The following is a 25,497-nucleotide window of genomic DNA, read 5'->3' as shown; positions in this document are numbered from 1 at the left end:
TGGGAAGATCGCCTGGAGAAGGGAACAGCTACCCACTCCAGTATTCTGGCCTGCAAAGAGTAGGACATGACTGAAAGACTTGCACTTGGACTTCACTTCATTTTTCTTTATAGTCCAAAATGACTGCTGGAAAAACCATAGCTTTGACAAGATAGACCTTTGTCAGCGAACTAATGTCTCTGCTTTTTAATATGCCATCTAGGTTGGTCATAGCTTTTCTTCCAAGGAGCAAGTGTCTTTTAATTTCATGGCTGCAGACACCATCTACAGTGATTTTGGAGTCCAAGAAAATAGTGTCTCTCACTGTTTTCATTGTTTCCCCATCTATTTGCCATGAAGTGATGGGATTGGATGCTATGATCTTAATTTTTTGAATGTTGAGTTTTAAGCCAGCTTTTTAAAAATTATTATGTATGTATTAGTCAACATAATGTATTTAGGATGTATTAAGTCAACAGCTAAGTCTTAACACATACTAAATACAAGTGTATTGCATGTTTTGAGTGAATACTATGACAAAATCAGAGGCAAATGTTATTCTCAAGTGATCTAATGGGAGCGGAGGATGGACTGAGGATGGGGAACTTGGGCTCTGTGGTCAGACCCAACCTGGGTTCAGATCCTCGTTTTGACGTATACTAGGTATATAACCTTGGATAAAGCTGCTCAGTCTCTCTAAAGCTTCCAAGTTTATACATGTTAGGACGTGTCAAGACCAGGATCTGTGTAATAGTACCTGTTTCATCGCAGTGCTGGAGCTAATGGTTTGTAAACTTAGGAACTTGGGAAGTCCTCTGTAAATCTGGACAGCACACACAGACGAGAATACTGCCCTATGGGTCTAGAGTATTGTGACTTTGCTGGAAGTTCAGTGGTAGAGATAGGACTTGGGGAACTATCTATATGGAAGCAATCACCCAGACTGTTGGATTCTGAATGACATTGCCAGAGACAAACTCAAGAAAAACAGGACAGAACACAGAATCTTGATTTTTTTGCTTTTTAATCCACAAAAGTGAACTAGCAGTTATATTTCTTATTTCCTTTGATGTTTTATTTCATTACCTTATGGTAACTCAGATGTTAAGGGAGTTGAATCAGGCTGATACTGGTATGAAGATAATTTAACTGATCAACTCTTTTTAACACAGAATTTTGAGCCTGTTGTGTATCCTTGTCATCGGTTCTAGCACTAGATCTACTTTTTAAGTTCTGAAAATAAAACAGACTAAGAAGTCATCTTGGTGGTTAGCTATCAAACTCAGGAGTTTGGCTGACTATTAAAGATAGCTAACTATAGATGGAGGGTTTTCATGCACAGTGAATGAAACTGCTCAATGATAATTTGGTAAATATTAAAGAAATGGTGGAGATGGATTTCTTAGCTCACTGTTTTGTTCAGACATTGTGGTCTCAACTTATTTGAATATCTCCAGATGTTTAATATCACTGACTGCCCTTTTTTAAAAAAATTATGTAATGTTTGATACATGGAAAAGGGCAGATAAATCAATAGAACATTATCAACACATTGAAGCTACTGTGTTGCGGGGGAGCTTAACTCATTTACTACATTATTATAGCTTACTAAACATTATTCATCCATAATTAAATACTTTCAGAACACCACTTCTGTGTCTTCTGCCAGCTGTCTGGTGTGAACCTGGGGTCTTTATTGGTCAGTCAGTTCCGTGTTTGAGAAAAAAGGAGCTAGACATGGACCAGAGGGGTGTTGGGATGAGCTGGAACTGAGTGTTAGGAACTGGGTGTTAGGATGAGCTGGCAATGTCAGTGGCCGTCACCACATCTAGCCAAGAAGAGAAATCCTTTGGCTGCCTCAGTTCCTCCTCTGGCATCTGAAGTGAAATCCTCTTTTGGCTAACTGTGCCTGGAGCCCTTTGTGACCAGGGATTCTGGGAAGTGTAGTTCCACCTAAGTCAGATTGCTACAGTACAAATCTGCACATGTTCAGTTCCTGTACTTATTTGTTGTATTGTAAACCAGAGACAGTCATAATTGTTTCTGCTTAGAAAATGTCAGAAGAGTTATTTAAGATATCAGAATAGTTTAAAAATAGAGTTTTTAACTTATGTCATTGTTTTCTTTTCCATTAAACCATATCTTTATTTTCAAAGCCATGAGATAACTTAAAATAGGAGTAATGCAATCTTACCTTCTTCTGTTGAAAGAAAGAATTCTTTTAATTTGATAAGTAAGTTGAACCTTGAGCTAAAATAATTTTAAAAATTATCCAGTACAGTGCCATCTAGTGATAAATAATTTACTTTCTGGTTGAAGATAACTGCTACATTTTACTTCTTGATAAACCAAGAACTTCACCTTTAATCATGCCTAACTCCTAATGGACATGAATTGGAGCAAGCTCTGGGAGTTGGTGGACAGGGAAGTCTGGCGTGCTGCTTTCCATGGGGTTGCAAAGAGTCAGACACAACTGAGTGACTGAACTAAACTGAACTCCTAAGACATATTGTAGGGGACTGTTTCTAAATAAATCAAATATTTGTAAATAACTAGAAAAGAAAAAAAAGAGCTAGGAAAAGTTTTTTTATCCTCAGATTTTATTCTCCCCCTACATATACTTAGGTAATGAGTCACAGTTTGTCTTTTTACTGGATACCATTTTTAGGAGAATTTTCTGCTTTTGAATTGAACAGGATTATTTCAGAAATGTGGTGTAGCAGAATGATCATGGCCTTTAAAATCAGGCAGACAAAGGTTTGTATTTGGGGCCTTATTTTTCTTATAATCTGCCAGGCAGTGTTCCAAGAACTTTATATGTACTGAATCATTAAATATTCACAAAAACCTGATGAGGCATTTTGCAAATGAAGAAACCAAGACTCACAGAACGGTTAAGTGTTAGGGTGCTTGTCTCATTGCTTTTAGCTTATTTGTGGGTTTGTTTCTCTAAAACAGAGTGACTGTTTGCAGGGGAGGTCTTATATGTTTTCCCGGCATCTAGTATAAGTTCATATGTCTCCAGGTCAGTTGGTGAATATTTGATTTTTTGATTTATTCTTTTGCTTCCATGAAATGAGACACAATAGCCCCAGCAGGACAATAGAAAATTAAATTGTTTGGTTAAAATATCCATGTTTTCTTCAAGCGAAAAAATATATAATTTTAAAAAAGTATTATGTAGTGAGAAACTGGACTAGGTTCTAGTATCTTCATGGTCACTTTTTAATTTAATTTTAATCTCAGCTATACATGCACAGAATTCAGAGTCCAGGAGCTGTACAAGGCTTGTTATAAAACTCAGCCTTTTCCTGACTGTTACCCCCACCCCAGTCCCTGCTGTCTGGAGTTCAGCTCTAGTTCAAGAACTAATGGTTTTGTTATTTGCCTCCACATCTCTAAATAGCACGTTGCTCTTTGTCCAGTTTTCAATTGTTCAGTCTTAGGCATTACCTTTGACTTCTCATGATAGAGGAAGAGGATTTCTCTTGCTTGTGCATTGTCGCTCTGTGTGCGGAACTCTCCTCCCTTTTCATTGTAACTATAATTGAATTTTGAATAATAATCAGTGTTCACATTATTATGACCATGAAAACATTATTCACACCTGAGGCAATATAATCCATGATTACTTTTTTTTTTTTCCTCCAACACAGCTTTTTGTTTTCCCCAGTGTTAGTAAATTTTTTTTCTTTTTGAGAGAAGACATTGTTTGCTCAAATTTTATGTATTTGTCACTTGTTCCTCCCTTATCTCTTCCCTGGATATCTAAATATAGTTAGGATACATGGCCTTGACCCAGTTGTTTAATTCTTCTGCTAAAATATTTTGTCATTTATGGTATTAGAGGTCCAGATGACATGAAGACTTATGCTACTTGTATCTCTAAAACCTTTTAGTTGCATGAAACAGACATCTGGATATTTGATGCTGATCACATCCTCAGTGGACCGCACTCAGCCCTCCTCTCAGACCTAGTGGTCTTTTCTTGGGTAGCTGAAGGGTCTCTGCTGCCACCCAGAGTGGCCATGGGACTCCGGGTCTGGCTGGAACTGGAGCCACGTTTGTGTGTGGCCAAGCCTGCTTGTCAGCAAAAGCTGTGTCATGCGTACCTAATAAGCTCGCAGTCCTCGCAGTCCAATCAGAAGATCGGAGAACCTTTGATTAGGGAAATGTACTTGAGTCTTTTGACAGATGGAAGCACTGAGTTATCTTTTATAGTGAATAGTTGATAGAAGCAGATTGGATACATAAAGTTGCTAGGGTGAAATAAAAAATAAATTGCATAGAAGATATGGACAGAGATTAATTAAAATTTTGTTTGAAACAAGAATAAAACAAAAAACTCTTGGCAGTAGCTTCTCAGAGACTGTTATAGAAAGTAATGTTAGAGACATAAGCATAAATGATCCAGTGACTTAGCTTCGTAGATATTTTGTTTACCTCCGTCATAGACCTGGTATGCTTGTGAATAGTGTCTAATATGTTCTTTGGAGGGATGACATAATTATTAATACCATATATATGTATAGAAGAAAACCTAGAGTACAGAGTGAACCTGACTTGTTTTCACAGAAAATTTGGTGCCGAAACTGTCATTCTCGATGGCCAGCACTAGGAGGCCACAGAGACCATGATTCTGAAGGACTCAGGTTATGCTTCATTCCTCTTGGAGCTGAAAAAGAAACCTAGGGTAAAAAGCCCGGTTGAGGATTAGATAAACTAGATGGTCATCTGAGTTTTCATCATGCAGGAATAAATGAATTGAAAATAATGCAACGCTACTTCTTTATATGCTTGTGACATTGTAAATAAAATAAGCAAAGTGTGTATTCTTACGAATGCACTTTTTAAAATTGTACTTCTGGTTTTTAGTCTGGATCCAGGCCCTGCCCACCTTTGTCTTGGAGGATTTCAATAGCTTCCTAATTGACCATGCCTTTTTTCCCCTTTTCCTCCAGTCCATCCTATTTATTGAAAACTGGAGTTTTTATCAGAAGTAGTTTTCATCACATGTGTCCTCTGACTAGAAACCTTTGGTAGTTTCAAATAGTGTTTCAAATCCAAGTCTGTTTGTTCATTCACTCATTCAACAGATATGTCTTGAGTGCCTTTGTACAGTAGTACAGACACTCGGGGGTTCTGCTCTCATGGACTTTGTACTTGCTGTGCATTTTTTCAGTATTCTCCATAGCGGCTCTCTTATAGCTAAACAGACATACCTAATCACCCCTAAAGTTTTACCCTTGTGCCTTTAAACATTATCACCTTCTCCATCATTTAATAATTCTCTTCTTTCAGAACTGCCTCTGGTATTTCAAATTCTAATCTCTGTTATTCTGTAGTCTCCCAACTTTGTGGCACTTCATTCACACTATATTAATTTCACTTATTTTTAGCTTTTCTCTATTAAAATAAAAAAATTTAAATACATGTGTGCTGTTGGTTAGGGATAAGCTGGTCTTTTATTTCTTTGCATTTCCGGTTAATGCTAAATACAGTATTCTCAAAAGGGAAATATTAACCTTAATGACTGTAGCACATCCTACTGACGGCTTTCCCCGTGACCTTTCACCAGACCTTTTCCAACAGAATCCCAGTTTTCTTTTCTAACAGAACATTCTTGCCTGCATATGCTTTGGGAGGAGGTGGGCTGAGGCCCCAGCCTCCAGCCTCATGAAGCTTCCATCCTTGCCAGTTGATTAGTTTGAGCCAGGAGCATGTGACCCGGTTCTGGCCTCTGAGACAGAAGTGGGGCAGTGTCTAGAGAAAGGTTTTCTTCCCTGAGGAAAAAGGGTTGCAAGGCAGTTCTGCCTCCTGTGGGTGGAGCGCAAAAGAAGCTAGTCCAAGCACCAGTCGCCACACCAAGGATGGTAGAGTAGAAAAGCTCGTGGGACTTGTGCCCTGGTTGGCAAGACTGAGCCACCCATTTTGGGCATTTCTTGTGTGAGGATAATGAAGCTTGGCTGTCTGGGGATTTTCCCTTACTTGCAGACAGAGGCCAACTCTTCCCCCTCCAGTCTCTGTTTAGATTCTCCGATCTCTCAGAGCTCCTCATACATCTCCTATCAAGAACTTGCTGTATCATGTGGTGATGGAGCATTGTTGGTACCATGGTTGACCATGTGCTCCGAACTTACTCTTATTCGTGGTTATATCCTTAGGAACTAGCCTGGTGACTGATAAGTTTTTAATATCTATATTTGTTCATGTTATCTTGAAAGTAGACATGGGGTTTCTGAGGCCAAGACAGATTACTACTGACGTCAGTAACCTAAGACAAGAGACTCTGAGTCTGTAACTCTGGAATGTCTCCATGACCCCAGTTTCATCATCCTTCTGAAATGTAAACGATACATCAGGGGAGACCAATCTTTTACTATCTCTTCAGTCTTTTTTTTTTTTAAGTTTTAAGCCTTGTCCTTTAACCCAGGTCTTAGTAAATTTTCCCAGAAAGCTCTAACTGTACAGAAGTACAAAAATACTCCCTGACAGTGATAGAGTAAGTGCTCAATAAACTTATTTGTCAAACATTGAATAATTTAAAAGAATAAATTCAACTGAGTGATCTCAACTGTAGTGGGGGCTTTAGTGGTGGGATGTAGGAAAAGGTAGGAATCATCTGGGGCAAGTTTTTCCTCAACAATATACTTCCCACCCCCAGTTTCTGACCTGTTCCTGTGACTGTCATATTCCTTAATCATATTTGATTTTTTGTGGTCAAAAGGTGAGATCCCGGACACAACCTGCCCTCTGTGAAGCCTTCCTACTAAAGTCAGTAAATGGAACTGTGTGTCTTGACACCTGATCCAAGGCTGCTCTGTCAGTGTTTAAGTTTGTTCCAAATGATTCTTCTAGTTTGTATATTTTTACATTCATTTGGTGGGACTTCTTAAAGTGTGCTTCTTTTTTTTTAATTGATAGCTTGTCCCTTTTTTTCAGAGAGAGTGTCAGAGTTGAGACAACTCTGCAGCAAACATACATAAAGTAAAAGAGCATATAAACAAAATCAGAACTAAGAAAAAGGTTAGAAACATTGCTTGATTCAAATTCAGATTTGATTTTTTATTTGAGGTTTAGTCGACAGATACTAATTTCAGGTGTACAACATAATGATTCAATATTTGTATATATTGGGAAGTGATCACATGATTAGATAATGTCTGTCAACATATATATTTATGGATTTTTTTTTCTTGTGATGAAAACTTTTAAGATCGACTCTTAGCAATTTTCAGATATGCAATACAGTATTGTTAACTATGGTTGTCTGCCATACATTCCATCCCCAGGGCTTTTGTAACTGGAAAGTTTGTACCTTTTGACTTCCTTTACCCGTTTTGCCTACTTGTCCACCCCCCCACCTCTGGCAGCCACCAGTCTGTTCTCTGTACTGCGAGCTGGGTGTTTTGTTGTTGTTGTTTTTTTTAGATTCCACATGTAAGTGCAATCACACAGTATTTGTTTTACTCTGTCTCACTTCACTTATTTCACTGCTCACAGTGCCCTCGAGGTCCATCCATGTTGTCAGAAAAGGCAAAATTTCATTCTTTTTTATGACTGAATAATATTACATTGTGTATATATGCTACATTTTCTCTATTTATTTGTCATTGTATACTTAGTTTGTTTTCATGTCTTGGCTGTTGTAAATAATACCGCAGTGAACATAGGAATGTTCACTTTCCAAGTTGGCATTTTCATTTTTTTTTCAGGTAAGTACCCAGGGGTTCTGTTTTATTGTTGCCTGCTGAAAAATGGCAAATATCAACACTTATGTTCATGGTTCTCAACATTTTGAGTCACAGACCCCTTTGATGAAATCTGTGGCTTCTCTTCTGAGAAGAGTGAACACACACACAAACTCAATTTTGATATAATTTCAGGCCCATCCTCCCCCATGGAATCTTTTGTTATTAGAGAAGATGAACTATACCAATTGCTTAAAAAGGAAGAAAATGTTCTTAGTATTTACTAGGTTATAAAAAATTTGTTTCTGTAATAATATATTTCAAAGATACAGAAAAACAAATTGAAAGTAAAAATAAATTATCAAATACTATAAGTTTTAAAATATTTGTTTAAATATTATCAGTTTTAAAATATTTTTTTTTAAAGTAATAAAATATCACAGAGAAAATAGAAACTTCCTGTTTAGCATTTTTGGCCCCATTCTCCTTTCTTCCTCCTTACTAGTTTGAAACCTCTGTCTTGAATTTGGTGTTTAATACTCCACACAATAAGAGTATTTTATGCTCTTACTGCCTTTGTATACAACTGTATACATACATATTCATACATATATGTGTATGGGGTTTCCCAGGTGGCTCAATGGGTAAAGAATCTGCCTGTAATGCAGGAGACTCAGGGGATGCGGGTTCAATCTTTGGGTTGGGACGATGCCCTAGAGGAAGGCATAGCAACCTACTCCAGTATTCTTGCCTAGAGAATCCCGTGGGCAGAGGACAGTCGATAGGGTCACAAAGAGTCAGACACGACTGAAGTGACTGAGCATACATGCATACATACATATATAAATATATATATACACACACACACATATATGTATATAGTATTATTTATATGATTTCAAACATTTTTTTCTTAGTTGTGCTGAAAGACACATGAGATCTTCCCTCTTAAAATTTTAAGTGTGTGGTACATTATTATTAACTCTACATACAGTACCGGGCAGCAGAGCTCTAGAACTTCTTCATCTTGCATGACTGAACCTCTGCACCTACTGAACAGCACCTCCATTTGCCGCTCCCCTCCAGTCTGTGGCAGCCACTCGTCTACTTCCTACTTCTATGAATTTGACTGCTTTAGCTACCTTATTAAGAGAAGGCAATGGCACCACTCCAGTACTCTTGCCTGGAAAATCCCATGGATGGAGGAGCCTGGAGGGCTGCAGTCCATGGGGGTCTCGAGTTAGACACAACTGAGCAACTTCACTTTCACACATCGAAGAAGGAAATGGCAACCTGCTCCAGTGTTCTTGCCTGGAGAATCCCAGGGATGGGGAGCCTGGTGGGCTGCTGTCTGTGGGGTCGCACAGAGTCGGACACGACTGAAGCAACTTAGCAGCAGCAGCAGCAGCTACCTTATTATATAAGTGGAATCATGCACTGTTTGTTTTTCTGTATTTGGCTTATTTCACTTAGTGTAATGTCCTCAAGGTTCATCCATGACACATATGACAGGACTTCCTTCTTTTTATGGCTGAATAATATTCCATTGTATGTTTACAACCCATTTTCTGTATTCATTCACCCACTGATGAATGAATCAGAAGACATTTCCTAAATGAAGACATTTAGATTATTTCCACCTCTTGGCTATTGTGAATAATGTTGCAGTGAACACGGGAGTATAGATATGCCTATGAGATCCCACTTTAAATTCTTTTGAATAAAGCTCCACAGGTGGAACTGTGGAATCATTTGGTAGTTCTGTTTTTAATTTTTTAAGGAGCAGCCGCTACTGTTTTCCATAGCAACTGTACCATTTTACATTCCCAGTGACTGCACACAAGGATTCCAGTTTATACACATACTTACCAGCACTTGTTACTTCTGTTTGTTTTTTTTTTTTTAATAATGGCCATCCTAACAGGCGTGAGGTGATAATAATCTCATTGTGATTTTGATTTACATTTCCATCATGATAGTAGTGTTGAACATCTTTTCATGTACGTGTTGGCTGTTTATATGTCTTCTTTAAGGAAAAATCTGTTTAAATAGGAGGTTTCTTGATTTTTTTGCTCTTGAGTTGTAGAAGATACTTATAGAGTTGGGATATTAACCACTTATCAGATATATATATATGCAAATGTTTTCTCTTATACTGTGGATTGCCTTTTCAGTCTATTGATTATATCTCTGGCTGTGCCGAAGCTGACATTGTTCTTTGTGTTTCTGCTAAGATTTATTTATCTTTGGTATTTATAGCTGTCCTTGATTCTTTTAAATATGTGTAGTATTTCATGATAAGACTGTACCACCGTATGTTTATCCATTCTCCTGTTAATTCGTGTTTGGGTTGCTTCCAATTTTTTACTGTTACAAAGAGTGCTAACAAACACTTGCAGATACACCTCCTTAAGGCCCTGCCAGTTTCTCTAGTACACATACTCAGGAGTGGAATTGCTTGGTCACAGATACAAGCTTTGCTACCTTTATTAAGTATTGCCAAATTGCTCTCCAGAGTGGCTGAATCTGTTAAAATTTTTTATTACTATATGATATTTTGCCAGCCTGATATAAAATTATATCTCATTGTAGTGTTAATTTTCTTTGTACTAAGTGTGGACACTTTGTGTTTATTTTTCACTCAGATTTCCTTCTAATTGGCTACCCACAATTGTTCTCTGTTGTATCAATTCAATTGTTTATGTTTACTTTTTGATTTTTTAGGAGTTTTTCATGTATTCTGTAAATTAACACTTTGTTGGTTATTAAACTATCTTTTCTCAGTCCATGGCTTGATTTTTTTCATTTGTTTTAAAAGTTTGAATCTTTTATTGTTTAGAATGTTTAAAAAAATTTGACATAGTAATATATATTGGTCTTCTACTTCAATTTTTGCTTTTTGTATCTCATTTTTAAAAGCCCTCATTACAGCAAGGATTTTTTTTTCTAAAAAGTTTTAATTTTTTTTCACATTTATCTCTTTAGTTTGCCTGATGATGTTTTTGTGTGGTGTGAAACATGGGTTTAATTTTACTTCCTTATAGATGGCTTATGTCTTAGCACCACTGTTTGATAGTCCATCCTTTCTCCCCTGATTTGCAGCACTGTCACTGTTAAATATCACATTTCCAAACACACGTTTTTCTATAGGTGTTCTGTGATGTTCATTTGTCTGCACTGTGTAACTTACCATGGTTCAGTATAAAACCTAACATTCTGGAGGCGTGTTGCCTGTGTTCTCCTTCAAGTTTGGCAAGGCTATTTATTCTTAGCTCTATTTTTCTTAAGAATTTTGTGTTCAGTTCAGTTCAGTTCAGTCGCTCAGTTGTGTCCGACACTTTGCAACCCCATGTATCACAGCACGCCAGGCCTCCCTGTCCATCACCAGCTCCCGGAGTTCACTCAGACTCATGTCCATCGAGTCGGTGATGCCATCTAGCCATCTCGTCCTCTGTCATCCCCTTCTCCTCCTGCCCCCAATCCCTCCCAGCATCAGAGTCTTTTCCAATGAGTCAACTCTTCGCATGAGTGGCCAAAGTACTGGAGTTTCAGCTTTAGCATCATTCCTTCCAAAGAAATCCCAGGGCTGATCTCCTTCAGAATGGACTGGTTGGATCTCCTTGCAGTCCAAGGGACTCTCAAGAGTCTTCTCCAACACCACAGTTCAAAAGCATCAATTCTTTGGCGCTCAACCTTCTTTACAGTCCAACTCTCACATCCATACATGACCACAGGAAGGACCAACTTATCCATGAAAGACCTTGTAGAGAGTTTTATTAGAATCATAGTGAAATTCCACTCAATTTAAGAATATTAATTAGGTCTTTGTCTATAAACATGGTATATTTTTTTATTTACTCAACACTGATTTCCTCCTATGCACCTGATAACTTTCTTGTTAGTTTCATTACTGGAAATTTATTATTAGAAAGCTTGTATCTTTTAGTTGCCTTCTTTCTTTTTCTCTTTCTTTCTTTCTGTTCTTTTCCCTCCTTACCTTTCCTCGTTCCTTTCTTATTGAAGTATAGTTGCATAATATTATATTTGTTGCACTTGCACAATGTAATGATTTTTATTTTTGTATATATTACAAATTCACCACCACAGTAAGTTCAGGTGACATCTGTTGCCATATCTAATGACACAGTTTTTTTGTTTATGATGAGAACTTTGAAGATCCATTCTCTTAGTTACTTTCAAATATGCAGTACAGTATTAGTGTCTCTAGTCACCAGGCTGTATGTTACATCCCCATGACTATTTGTACCCTGAGACCCCCTTCCTCATTTTACTCCCCCCCACCCCCTACCTCAGGCAGCTGCTACAAGTCTTTTTACTATATGAACTATTTTTTTTTTATTAAGTTGACATTTTAAATGGTAGCTTTTCCTAGTTAAATTACCAAGTTATGTTCTGTGACTTCTAGGAATTATATTAGTTTTTGTATATTAACCTTATATCTAGCAACATTAATGATTTTGTTTTTATATTACTTTCAATATCTTGTCTTCATAAGTACCTGTATAAATTATCACTTAGAGAAATTTTTATCATTTCATTTAAAATTTTATATCTCATTTTGATTTCTTCTGTTACATTGATTAGGACCACTGTGCCTTGAACAGAAGTTATGGTTGTAGTCTTCTTGGTCTAATTTCCTGGCTTTTAAAGGAAATCCTTACAGTATTTAATCATTAATATGATTTTGTTACAGGTTTTTGAAAGAAGCTAAGGAAGTTCTTTTTTATTCTTGATATGCTAGGATTATTATTTTTTTAATCATGAAGGTGGGTAAAGAATTAACAGAGCCATTCTCATTCTCTCAGGACAAAAGTAACGCTGGATGAACTTTCTATTCAGTTCCTCTGAATTATGATAAAAATGGAAGGTTAACCGTGTTACTAGGCAACATTGCTAATGGTGAAAATGACCTTTATTGGTGAATGTGTTTGGTCTGGGAGGAACTATATGTGAGCTCTGAATTCTTGATTAGAAGCACTAACTTTGAGCTTCCCTGGGAGGGGCACTTTTTAGCGATGGGTATGAAATTCATGGGGACCTGGAGGCTGTGGCTAAGATCATTTTTGAGGTATTCGTTTCTGTTTGAGACAGAAGGCTTCTAAGTCACTGTGACCCTGTGATTCTCATTTCCTTGCATCTGAACTGTCATCTGAATGCCCAAGAGAATAGCTTCTTGTTTGGCCATGTGAACTTCTGGGATGACTCTTCCCATGAAGACAAACACCTGAAGCTTCCCTGCTGGCATGCTGTGCTTTCTTCTTATGCTTTCTGAGTAGATGGCTGCTATATGTGGCTTTTGGTAATTGGGTAGCTCAGAATGTGTAGCTGAAAGTCTCTCATAGTGCACAGTGCATCCAAGCGAAATACAGAAGTAAGTGTTTACTGAGACTGATTTGAGTTTATAACTCTCACTTATAACTGTCAATTTCTAGTTTTTAGCCACTGGAAAACTCATATTCACATTGCTGCTGCTGCTGCTAAGTTGCTTCAGTCATGTCCAACTCTGTGCGACCCCATAGACGGCAGCCCACCAGGCTCCCCCGTCCCTGGGATTCTCCAGGCAAGAACACTGGAGCGGTTTGCCATTTCCTTCTCCAATGCATGAAAGTGAAAAGTGAAAGTGAAGTCACTCAGTCGTGTCTGACTCTCAGCGACCCCATGGACTGCAGCCCACCAAGCTTCTCCATCCATGGGATTTTCCAGGCAAGAGTACTGGAGTGGGTTGCCATTGCCTTCTCCATATTCACATTGACTATATTAATATTATAAATTTGAACTTATATATAATATACCATTTACTTTTTTTTAATATATTAGGTTTGGTGTATGTTTGTCAACTCAAATGGTTTTGCTACTAAAACAAGTTTGATAACTAATGTTTTAGACCTGTATGGTCCCGTGGGTAGATATTTGCCTTATAGTTATTAAAATAAAAATTAAATAAAAAATTTTAAATTTAAAATTAAAAGTAATTAAAAATTCAGTTTCTTGGTTGTCTTAGTCAACCCACTCCAGTGTTCTTGCCTGGAGAATCCCAGGGATGGGGGAGCCTGGTGGCTGCCGTCTATGGGGTCACACAGAGTCGGACACGACTGAAGTGACTTAGCAGCAGCAGTAGCTACTGTATTGGACAGTATAGATTTAGAATATCTAGAATATCGTCACAGAAAGTTGTATTAGACAGACTCTCTAGGTTTTCTGTCTTTTTTATTCATCCAGATAATCTTAAGAGCTTTATGTTTTTACTGTATGTTGTATGCTCTAAGAAACTGCTAGATGAGCCTGTCAGGGATGGTATTAAAGACCCCAGTGTATTATTGTATAGTGATCTGCTAGAGAAATATTTCTCAGATTTGCATACCAGGGCAAATTCTGTTTCTCCTGAGACATATCATTGCATCATGGCTAGTGTGCATTTTACAATTGATTGACTCTCTCTTTTTGCTATATCAGTCAGATAGTGTAAGTACAAACTTATGGCCTACATAATTTCATCCTTTTTTTCTCTTGTTGGAATGTTCATATTTGTAAGATATAATTTTGCTATAATGTCTGCCTTTTTATAGGTTATAAATGCTTTGAGAAAAGAATATAAAAATTATAATAAATACTTATTTATTGGATGGATACTTTTATCACTTATTACTTTATTGACTTATTACTGAACCTCAGTGTTGAAAAGAAGTGAAGGAACTAGAAACAGTTCTTGGCTGATTATGGTTACAGAACGCATACCTGTAATCTGGACTATTTTACAAATGAAGTGACTTCAAGCATACACCTGTCATAAACCTAATTTAATTGACTTTTCTAAAATGTTTTTATTTTTCAAAATAATGTTTGAGAGCTCTCTTACTAAAATGCTTTGTAAAAATTTCAGACTTTTTAGTTTTGCTAGGGAGGTTCAACCAAGAACCTATTTGAGTATTCAAACTGGTTAACCGGGTTTAAATGGAGGATAGAATGCTGTTTTGTTTCTCTGTGGAATCTTCTGTATCTTTTATATAACAGAGAGTTTAATTCTGGGCGTTTGTGCCTTCTCAGTGTATTTTCTCTGTTTTTTGAATTTTATTCTGGGATGTATAAGCATGTCAAACATTATATATGTCTTTTATGTTTTCCATTTAGCAACTTTCATTGCTTCTGCAAACACTTAAAGCAGCTTATACATTTCAGGCCAAAAGGTAAAGTAAATTTATAAAAAAGTAAAACCAATCTCAACTAAAAGAAGTTGAAGGATTAAGTATTCCCATCTGTCAGTGGTGAGAGATTTGGGCAATATCTTTGATTTCACATTTTCTAGTTGCTCAAGTAAGAAAAAGAAACAGAATTATATCGTTTTCATGTCCTGACAACCGGAAGCATATAAACAGCTGCAGAAACCAAACATTTCCTGGAACTAAACTTGAGCAGAAATTTATCACGTGAATCTTTGTTTAAAGAACCTTGTGAAAAATATCTTCAACCACAGTTATATAAAAGACCCAGGAGTGCAGCTCACGTGGACTGGGCTCCCCAGAGCCTGAGGAGGCCGCGGGAACCTGGCCTGGGAGGTGCGTGCACCATAGGGGTGGGGCGGGGGCTCTGAGAGCCAGGAATCCAGCTCCTCTGCTGTGAAAATGCCACTGGGGCAGGGGCTTCGGGCACCGTGGTGGTCAACAGCACCGTTCAGTTGTTTGCTTCTCTAAATATTCAGTGTTGTCAGTGTGGCTTTTGTATTGGTGCTGATTTTATTCTGTTCATCCTCAAGTTCTGTGACAGTACTTTCAGTAGAGATAGTTTATTTTATAGATTAATGTGAAGCTTTTAAGCTTTAAAGGATGAAAGTAGCATTTTTCAAGGAATTTCAAGAGCTGGATTTGTCCAGCTCAGAAGTCTAGTTCACTAAAGAGTCAAGGACAACTTTGAAATCTTTTTTTTCCCCCAAGGAGCTTATGCTCATTAGTATAAGTTTTCATAACAGAATAATTTAAGAGACAGTTTCCATGTAGAGAAATAAGTAAAGGCCAAATATAACAAACTATTCATCTTTTCCATGAAAAACTTCAGTAGTCATAATAGTGTAGTTTCTTTAAAGAATGTTTGTATCCCTTAGACCTGCTAGGGTGAATCAACTGAAAAAACTTTTAAACACTTAAGCCTGTCGTACAGGTGTAAGTTGACTTCTACAGGTTTATCAGATAAAACAGTTTTAATTATTAGCTACTCATTTTGGTAAAAATTGACCAAGCACTCCTTAAAGCTGAGTCACTAATTGCTGACGCTTACTCCTTGGAAGGAAAGTTATGACCAACCTAGATAGTATATTGAAAAGCAGAGATATTACTTTGCCAACAAAGGTCCGTCTGGTCAAGGCTATGGTTTTTCCAGTGGTCATGTATGGATGTGAGAGTTAGACTGTGAAGTAAGCTGAGCGCCGAAGAACTGATGCTTTTGGACTGTGGTGTTGGAGAAAACTCTTGCAAGTCCCCTGGACTGCAAGGAGATCCAACCAGTCCATTCTAAAGGAGATCAGTCCTGGGTGTTCTTTGGAAGGACTGATGCTGAGGCTGAAACTCTAATACTTTGGCCATGTCATGCAAAGAGTTGACTCGTTGGAAAAGACTCTGATGCTGGGAGGGATTGGGGGGCAGGAGGAGAAGGGGACAAAGTAGATAAAGAGTCTGCCTGCAACGCGGGAGACCCCGATTCGATTCCTGGGACAGGAAGATCCGCTGGAGAAGGGATAGGCTACCCACTCCAGTATTCTTGAGCTTCCCTTGTGACTCAGTTGGTAAAGAATCTGCCTGCAATGCGGGAGACCTGGGTTCGATCCCTGGGTTAGGAAGATCCCCTGGAGAAGGGAAAGGCTACCCACTTCCAGTATTCTGGCCTGGAGAATTCCATGGACAGTCCATGGGGTCGCAAAGAGTCAGACACGACTGAGCAACTTTCACTCACTGGGGTGGGGAGGGGATTAAAGTCTGGTGATATGTAGCTATCATACAAGACTATGATAAGGATTGCATATGATGAGGAGAATGAAATACCTGTACATAGTAAGTACTTAGTATATGTTAGTTTATCATCCTCTCATGATACTGATGATGGCCATACATATACTGGGTCATATTAATATATGTGTTTTTAAGCATGTTGGTATCTATCCTGATTTTAGCAGTGTTGTTTTATAGTGATACTTAAGAAAAACAAGAATGACATATGTAGAAAGTGTATAGCTTCTCATTAAATTATAGGTTGTTGATAGTTGAAAGAACTGCAAACGCTTTTGAACTTTTTGGTGAAACGAGATAAGGTCTAACAGTGATTGAGAGTAGAATGATTGTATCAGTATTCAGCTTGCTCCAGGTTTCTCTGTGAATTTAAATTGTCACATGAAGATACTGCACTGATAAAATATTCTTATGTAGAGTCTGCTAAGAACCAAGAGGAAGCGTGGAGTCCTGGGTTGAAAATGGAAGTGTGTGTGGGCTGGTACAGCCTGTAGGAGTCATGAAACTGTTGGAAGACAGGCTTACTCATGAAAAAGACCTTGGAAACAGTTGGCTATAGGCTGAGAAATGCCTTTGGAAGAGTTATAGCGTTAATAGATATATTCAAGAAGTTGAAAGAAGAACCTTGAAAAAGAAAGCAGCCATAGCTGGACTCTCAGTCACTATTCTTCCTGCTATTCAGGATAGTCTAAGCCTCTGCATGTCTGCAGGGTCACCTGACAAATAGAGCAGCAAGTAGGGTAACAGTGAGAGCTCCAGAGCCACTGTCAAGACAGTGCTCACAGCAAAGCATCAATAACTAAGCATGTACCGCCACGAAGGAGGAAGTGGCTGGGTAGTGTCAGTAGAAGTTGAGGGAATTGGTGTTGAGATTGAGGCCCAGATGTCATATTTTAAAATGTTCTGCTTAACTTTTAAAGTTAGTAATATTCATATAATATAGGAAGCTAAAATTTCAGTGGGAAATATGCCATCAATGATGAAATTATATTAAGAGTTTGTGTGCAAGTTACTGTGCAAAATTTAATTATAACTGCATGGTCCATGCTCTCTTAAGAGCCTGCTGTTAAGAACCGTAGAGTCTGAAGATTTAGTTGAATTGCCTACCCATGGTCCTGTTTTCAAACTTTTTAAAAATTCAATAAATGTTTACTGGAGACCTGTTATGTCCCTGGCATTTTCTTGCCACCAGAGGGATATAGTATCGATCAAAACAAAAAATATTTCCCCTGAGAACCTGAAATTCTCCAGGGGGAAGAGTAAAAAGAAAAATGACTTTTACTCTGAGAAAGGAGACAGTTGCTGGGTTTTAAGGAGTGGCATGATCTGATTTTGTTTTATCTATATGACTCTGGCCTTTTGTTTTGAGAATAGTGTGTGGTGAGGCAAGGAAAGAATCAGCTGGGAGCTTCTTGTGATAATCAGATGGGGATGATAAAGGCTTGGATGGCAGTAGTGGGTCGTGGTGGAGATAGGGAGAAATAGGCAGAATTTAGGTATGTTTTTAAGGAAGAGCCAATGGGATTTACTGATGGATTGGAAATGGGATGTTAAGGAAAGAGAAAAGGCAAAGATGACTTGGAGGGTTGAATTGTCATTTACTAACATGGGGAAGCCCATAGGAGCATCAGCCTTGGGGAGAACATGAGCAGCTTTGTCATGGGGTGATGTTAAATGTGAAGTGTCTGGTAGACATCTGTGGGAGATGTCAAAGAGGCAGCTGAAAATACAAGCCTTGAGTTCTTGTAGGTGGTATTTAAAGTGATGAGAGACCCATTGAGATGACCTAGGGGAGGGAATACGGATAGAAGAGAAATCTGAGAACCGAGGGCCTTGGGTCACTCTAGCATTAAGAGACTGAGACAATGCGAAGTCTAAGAAGAAATGGCCAATGAAGCAGGAGGAGGGTCAGTAGTATGGTGTCCTGGAAACCAAGCAAGAAAGTGTCTAAAGAAAGAGAGGATCTTCTCTCTGGGGATAGCAATGGTATCTGCTCAAAGGTGACTGTGATGAACTTGTTTAAATGGATTAGAGAATTCATTAAAGTACCTGCCTCAGTACCTGGCTGCTGGGTAGTTCAAGGTGGAAGTCATTGGTGACAACAAGAATAGTTTCAGGACAAAAGCCTGATTGGAGTGGGCTCAAATAAGAAGAGGAGGAGAGAATTGGAGACAGCAGAAATAGTCAGCCCTTCTGGGTATTCCTGTGAAATTGCATTAGAATAATGGGGAATTAATTCATGGAAACGTGGGGTCAGAAGAAAGGGGTGTGTGTATGTGTCTGTGTGTCTGTCTGTCTCTCTCTCAGGTTGGAAGAAAGTATAGACTGTGCACTGATGAAAATAATCCTATATAGAGGAGGAAATTGATGGTTGTAGTTGGATTTAGGATAATGAATTGTGTTGGTCATAGATAACAGGTTAGCTGAAATAACTAGATTGTCCTTTGTCCCTATACCCCTCTGCTTTTCAGTCTTTCATTCATTCATTCATCAAACATTTTCTGAAGGTTAACCAAGTGCCAGGGATCAAACTGGGTCTGGGTAAAGAACAGTGATTAGGAGGTGAGTCAAACAAACAGTCTACAACCTCTGGTGACGTTTTTACCACCCGGTGGAGGTAGGCCCCCTAAAAACACAAATATAGATTGCAGTGAATGCCTCATAGGAAAAGTATGGACTCCTTTTGAGAGAAAAAGAGAGGATGTCTTGGTGTACTCTGGATTGGGTAAGATTAGAAGGCATCTCAGATAGGAAAGATGGAACGACAAGTAAAGATGGACCAAGAAGAAAAGCATTCCAAGCAGAGGGAGCAGAGCGTGTAAAGGCCTGGGGCAGGGCAGAACTTGGTGCTTCCAGGGACCTGAGAGGTCGCCAGAGCTGCCTAAGAGACAGAAAGGAAGCAGATTGTGCTGGGCTTTGGGGGCCTTTTAAGCTTTGAGGTTATATCCTAGTAGCAATGGGAAGCCATTGAAAAGCTTTTAGATGGTAAGTTACATGTTAAGTTTGCACTGAGGTGGGGGGGTGGGGTGGGGGGGTGGGGTGGGGAATCCACCTGAGCTGCACTGTCATGGTGAATGGATTGGAGGGGGCAAGAGTGGGAAAAAAGAGCTCCAATTTAGGCAGAAAGATAGTATCTATAAAATAGGCTGAGATTTTACAATTTTGTTATTAAAAAATAGAACTGAGAATATCCTCTGCTTAGCAGAATTTGCCTTAAAGCTTATCAGGTTTCTCAGCACCTGTGAAAAGAACATTTTCTTGTTAAAAATAACATTAATGGAGAAGAGTCAGATGAAGATGTCAGTGATTTCAGCTTACTTAAAATAAAACTTAAAAAAATACTGTGGTAACTTGGTGAAAATTTTCAAATAATAAGCTTTTTTCCAAACATGTTTTCCAGAAAAAATATCAATGACACAATACCAGAGACAGACTCTTTAAGAAAATGGATTGAAGTACATGAATATACACCAAGAATAATTAGTCTACTTATGATATTTTGTGTCCATATAATATAAAGAACCTTAAATCTTTTGCTTTAATGAATGTACATTATTTTTTATTTTTTATGAAAAAATAATATCATAAAAACAGTTTATTGATTTAAAAAATTTCAAAAGTTTCCCTTTGCATTTTCATAAGTATCTTAGTTTTAGGATAAATTATGTGATTAGAGATAGGTCTCTAATCTCTCCAGTTGAAGAGTCAGACTGGTGAAAAAACCATCACATTACAGTACAGGATGCATATTGTATTGTTCTAATTTAGGCTTCCTCCCAAAGAGATTTCTTAAAACAGAAGAGCAGTTATAATACCAAGTATTGCTGTGTCAGGTCACCCACAACTCCAGGACCGTGAATTAACTTGTTGTGAGCCCTCACTTTAAAAAAAAAAAAAGAAGAAAAGAAACAGAAGTTACTCCCTATCTAGACAAGCCACTCCAGAGAGTTCTATCTTGGTTGTAGCTTGAGTTTTCTTACTCACACTGGCATTTTATTTATGCTTTTCAGGGTAAAGAGAGTTTGGGACATTTTACCATCTGGAGTTTCTCTGTGCCTTGCTGATGATCTGAGCTCAAACCTGCCAGATAAGAAAACCTCCTGTAACATCTGAGTAAGTAGATGCTGTATCTGCTTTAATTTATTGCCTAAAAAAAGAAAATGTTTTAACATTTAGGTTTTAAATTATCAGGCATTTTAATTGGATTCTTTAAATTTTGTTGTCGAATAATGATGGCAATTATTACAGTTCCAGTAAGTGAATATTTTTAAATACTGGGATTCTGGAAGAAATTAATCCCCTGATAATAAAAAAATTAATGAAAACATTTTCTATATATAATTAAGAATCATTTTAAGGACCTAACTGTATATATTAAAATTTTAAGAGCTTATTAAATTTTTCCTTAGTGTTTTATTTCAGCTTTTTACTATGAATGCAAAAATATTGGTAAGACAACTGTTATGAATTTCTTAAATGCAACTATATCTGTACAAAAATTGTATTTTAGCAGGAAATGTATTTTGGCTAACTTGAAATAAATGCTTATTTGTTTCTTGAAAATAGAATTTTAAAAGTTCTTTCTATTTGAAAATAATGTTTTTTTCCCCCTTATAATATAGATAAGATTACAAAATCTCTCTGGATTTGACTTTGTTTCTGAATTAAAGAGACTAGAAAAGAAGGGCATTCATTCTTTCCAATCAGAATTTCTCTGTGAAATTTAGAGTTGAGCCAGTTTGATATAAACTGTTTGTCAGAATGAAAGCTACTGGTTCTCTTGTTATATTCATTGAATCTGTTTGACAAAGCTAGGAAATTATGAGGTTGTACCAGGACCTTATTTTGGAATGCTCAGGTGAATACAGTGAATAAATGTACAAGATACTTCCCTACTGTAACAGGGTTATTTAACTTTGGTCTATATCTGACCTGTCCGATAGATATGGTAGCCAGTGGCCACATGGAGCTGTTGACATTTGAAATGTGGCTGGTCCCAAATGAGATGTGCTGTGCATAAAATAGACACCAAAGTTCAAAGACTTGGTGTGAAAAAAAAAAAGACTGAAAATATTTTATTAGTAATTTTTGTACAAATCACATGTTTAAATGATAATATTTTGGATATATTGGATGGAACAAAACATTAAAATTAATTTCACTTGTTTTCTTTTATTTATTTTTAATGTAGCTGCTAGACAATTATAACTTACTTGTGGCTTACATTATATTTCCAATAGATAGAACTGGCCTGTATATAGTCAACATGCTTAGTCGTCCATTAATCAGCATTCTTTTAGCTTTGAACCTTCTGGGCTGTGTATGGATCAATTAATACAAATCTGCATTGTTTTAAGAATATGATTCTTTGATTCATCAAGTATTTGCTGAGTACCTGCTATGTGCCAGACAGTCTTCTAGGTACTGGTGTTACAGTATGAAAAAACAAAACTTCCTGCCTTCATGGTGTTAGCATTCCATTAGTGAAACCAGAATGAAAACATAAATAAGTAAAATATATAATGTATTTGAAGGTAATAGATGCTTTGGAAGAAATGCAAGGGAAGGGTTCAGTTGTAAACAAGAGTGTTCAGGGAAGGCCTCACTAGTTAGGCACTATTTGAATAAAGACCCAAAGAAGGTGAGAGAAAGAGCCCTGTAGGTATTTGGGGGAGGAGTGTTCTAGGCAGATGGAGTAGCAGATGCTAAGACCTTGAGGCAGGAGTGTGTCTTGCCTGTTGAAATGGTAGGAGGCGAGATGACTGATTGGAGTGGAGTGAGTGACACAGAGAGAGGGAGATGAACAGTGACACATGTGAGCAGCAGTTATTGTGTGTGCAGGCACACAGGTAATCCCTAGGGAACCAGGTCAGAAAACAAACAAGAATTACAAAGTTTAAAAACAAAGCAAAGACATCAAAAGCTACACTTCATGGGGGGAGATAGAGTCTACTGCTTAAGTTTAAGCAGCTTACTAAAAGAACCATCAACCCTTAGAAATCCGAGACTGTCAGCTGAAAACCAGATGAATAAAATTCAGTACATCCATGTAACAGAATAATACTATTGGGCAGTAAGAATGAACAAAGAGCTGATACATGCTACAACATGTGTGAACCTTGAAAACATGCTAAGTGAAAGAAGACAGTCACAAAAGGTCACATATTGTATGATGCTGTTTATATGATACTCCAAGAAAACACAAGTCCATTCGTAGTAGCATCCAAAAGACCAAAATGCTTTGGAATAAATTTAACAAGAGAACTGTAAGTCCTGCATATTTAAAACTACAGACTTTTGTTGAGAGAAATTGAAGTATCCCTCAGTAAGTCGGCATATATACTGTGTTTATAGGTTGGAGGATTCAGTATTGGTGATGTGGCAGTCTTCTCCAGATTGATCTGGAGGTTCAACAAAGTCATTGCCAAAGTCTCAGACAGACTTTTTGTAGAAATGTATTTATAGAAGTTGGCAAACAAATTCTAAAATCTATCGGAAATGGAGAAGATCTAGAACAGTCCGTGTAACTTTTAAAAAAGAAGAAAGTTGGAAAACTTAAACTGCCTCTTTTCAAAAGTTACCATAAAGCTATAGTAATAAAAACAGTGTAGTATTTACATATGGATGAACATATAGATCAGTGGAACAAAATATCCAGAAATAAGATACATATGTGGTCAGTTGCTTTTCAACAAACGTACTAAGGTAATCGAATAGGGAGAGCATAGTCTCTTCAACAAATACTAACATTTGGATTTCCGCATGAAGTAAAATGTACCTTGACTTTTACCTTACAACATACACAAAAATCAACTTAAAGTGGATCATAGACCCACATGTAAAGAAGTAAATGTAGCTTCTTTTATACTTCATGCTTTTTATATCCTACTGACTAAATCTTTGTCTAACTCAAGACACAGAGTTAGTCATTAGGATATAAAAATCATGAAGTATAAAAGAAACAACGGTAAATTGGATTTCATCACAATAAAAGTTTTGCTCTTCAGAAGACACCACTCTTAAGAAAATGAAAAGTCAAGCCACATACTAGGGAAAAATATTCACAAAACATAAGTCTGATAAAGGATTAGTATGTAGGAAAAGGGGGCTTTCCTGGTAGCTCAGCTGGTAAAGAATCCACCCTCATTGCAGGAAACCTCAGTTCAATTCCTGGGTTGGAAAGATTCCCTAGAAAAGGGATAGGCTTACCCACTCCAGTATTCTTGGGCTTCCCTGGTGGCTCAGACAGTAAAGAATCCGCCTGCAGTGTGGAGACCTAGGTTCGATCCCTGGGTTGGGAAGATCCCCTGGAGACAGTGGAGCCTGTCCGTGGTGTCACAAACAGTCGGATACAACTGAGCAACTAAGCACAGCACATGAGGAAAAAAATAAAGAACTCTTAAAATTCAGTCAAAAGACAGCAATCCGATTTAAATATGTACAAAAATTTGAAGAGACATTTCACCAGAAAGATACATGAATGGCACATAAACATATGAAAAGCGTTTCAACATCATTAGTCATGAGGGACATGCAAATTAAAGCCTTAATGAGATATTGCTGCACACCCACTATAATGACTAAAATTTAAAAAAAACCTGACAGTCCCTGCATTGGCAAGGATGTAGGTAAGCCAGAATCTTTACATGCTGCTGGTGGTAATATAAAATGGTACAACCATGTTCAAAAGCAGTTTGGCAGTTTCTTTAAAAGTTCAGCATACACTTAACATGTGACCAGCAATTCCATTCTTATAGATATGCTGTCAGGAGAAATAATAGCATATGTCCAGACAAAGACTGTACACAGTGTTCCTGCAAGCTTTATTTGTCGTTGCCTAAAAGTAGAAATAATGTAACTGACCACCAACAGATGAACAGATAAATCTATGCACTGGAATGCAACTCCCTAATGAAAAGGAGTGGACTATTCATATATGCAATGGCATGGGGAATCTCAGGATGAGTATGCTCTATAAAAAAAGCAGATTGCCCCCTCAAAGCACCATTTAATTGAAATTCTAGAAAATGGAAACTAATCTATAGTGCCAGCAGATCTATGGTTGCCTGAGGATGGCTTGGGGGAGGAGGGAAAAGAGGAAAGGGAGGGGCACAGAGAAGCCTTAGGGGTGATGTATATACTCGTTATCTTGATCATGCATAATAGTTTCAGGGGTGTATACATACATCAAAATTCTTCAAATTGTATAGTTTAAGTTTGTGTGGTTTATTGTATATCAATAACACCCCAATAAGGTTGTAAAAAAAAAAAATTGTGTCCATTCAAGAATCAAGCATGTATTCATAGCAGATTTACAATAGACAATCCAAAAGATACTGTAGACAATTCGCAAAGAATCCAAATCCCTCATCTGGTGAATGGATAAGCAAAATGTGTGACGGCTGTACAATGGAATATTACTCAGCCACGAAAAAGAACAAACTCCTAATTCGTTCTCTGGTATAACATGAATGAACCTCAAAAACATGCCAGTTAGCAGAAGCCAGAAACAAAGGACTATGTGTTGTAATGTGCTATTTATACGAAATTTTTAGAAAAGAAAAAATCAAAGATCAGGTCAGTGGTTGCCTGGGGCCAGAGCGGTAGTAGAGGTTGGCTGTGAACAGGTAGAAAGAACTGTTAGGATGATGGAAGTATTTTTGTTGACAGTCATGCAGCTGTCTATGTATAACTTACTAAAGCTCATCTGCTCGTATTGTTAAAATGGATTACTTTCATGGTATATAAATTACACCTTAATAAAGCCATTAAAAAATGGATGGCCAGTCAGATTTTCAAATCCTCATTAAGAC

At 37.6% G+C, this 25,497-nt stretch overlaps 1 protein-coding gene across 1 annotated transcript in view; it reads left to right on the top strand.

Moving 5' to 3' along the window:
• The window catches only part of LOC102403291 (protein GRISEA), a 66,604-nt gene extending 45,806 nt beyond the window's left edge, over positions 1 to 20,798 (top strand). Inside the window, exon 4 of the mRNA XM_025290762.2 lies at positions 20,695 to 20,798. The gene's annotated coding sequence lies outside the window, so the exon portion shown is untranslated. The remainder of the gene's footprint in view (positions 1 to 20,694) is intronic.
• The last annotated feature ends 4,699 nt before the right edge of the window (positions 20,799 to 25,497 follow it).

This window comes from Bubalus bubalis, chromosome 8 (assembly GCF_019923935.1).
Source record: "Bubalus bubalis isolate 160015118507 breed Murrah chromosome 8, NDDB_SH_1, whole genome shotgun sequence".
NCBI classification, from domain to species: Eukaryota; Metazoa; Chordata; class Mammalia; order Artiodactyla; family Bovidae; genus Bubalus; species Bubalus bubalis.
This window is presented reverse-complemented; position numbering and strand designations above follow the sequence as displayed.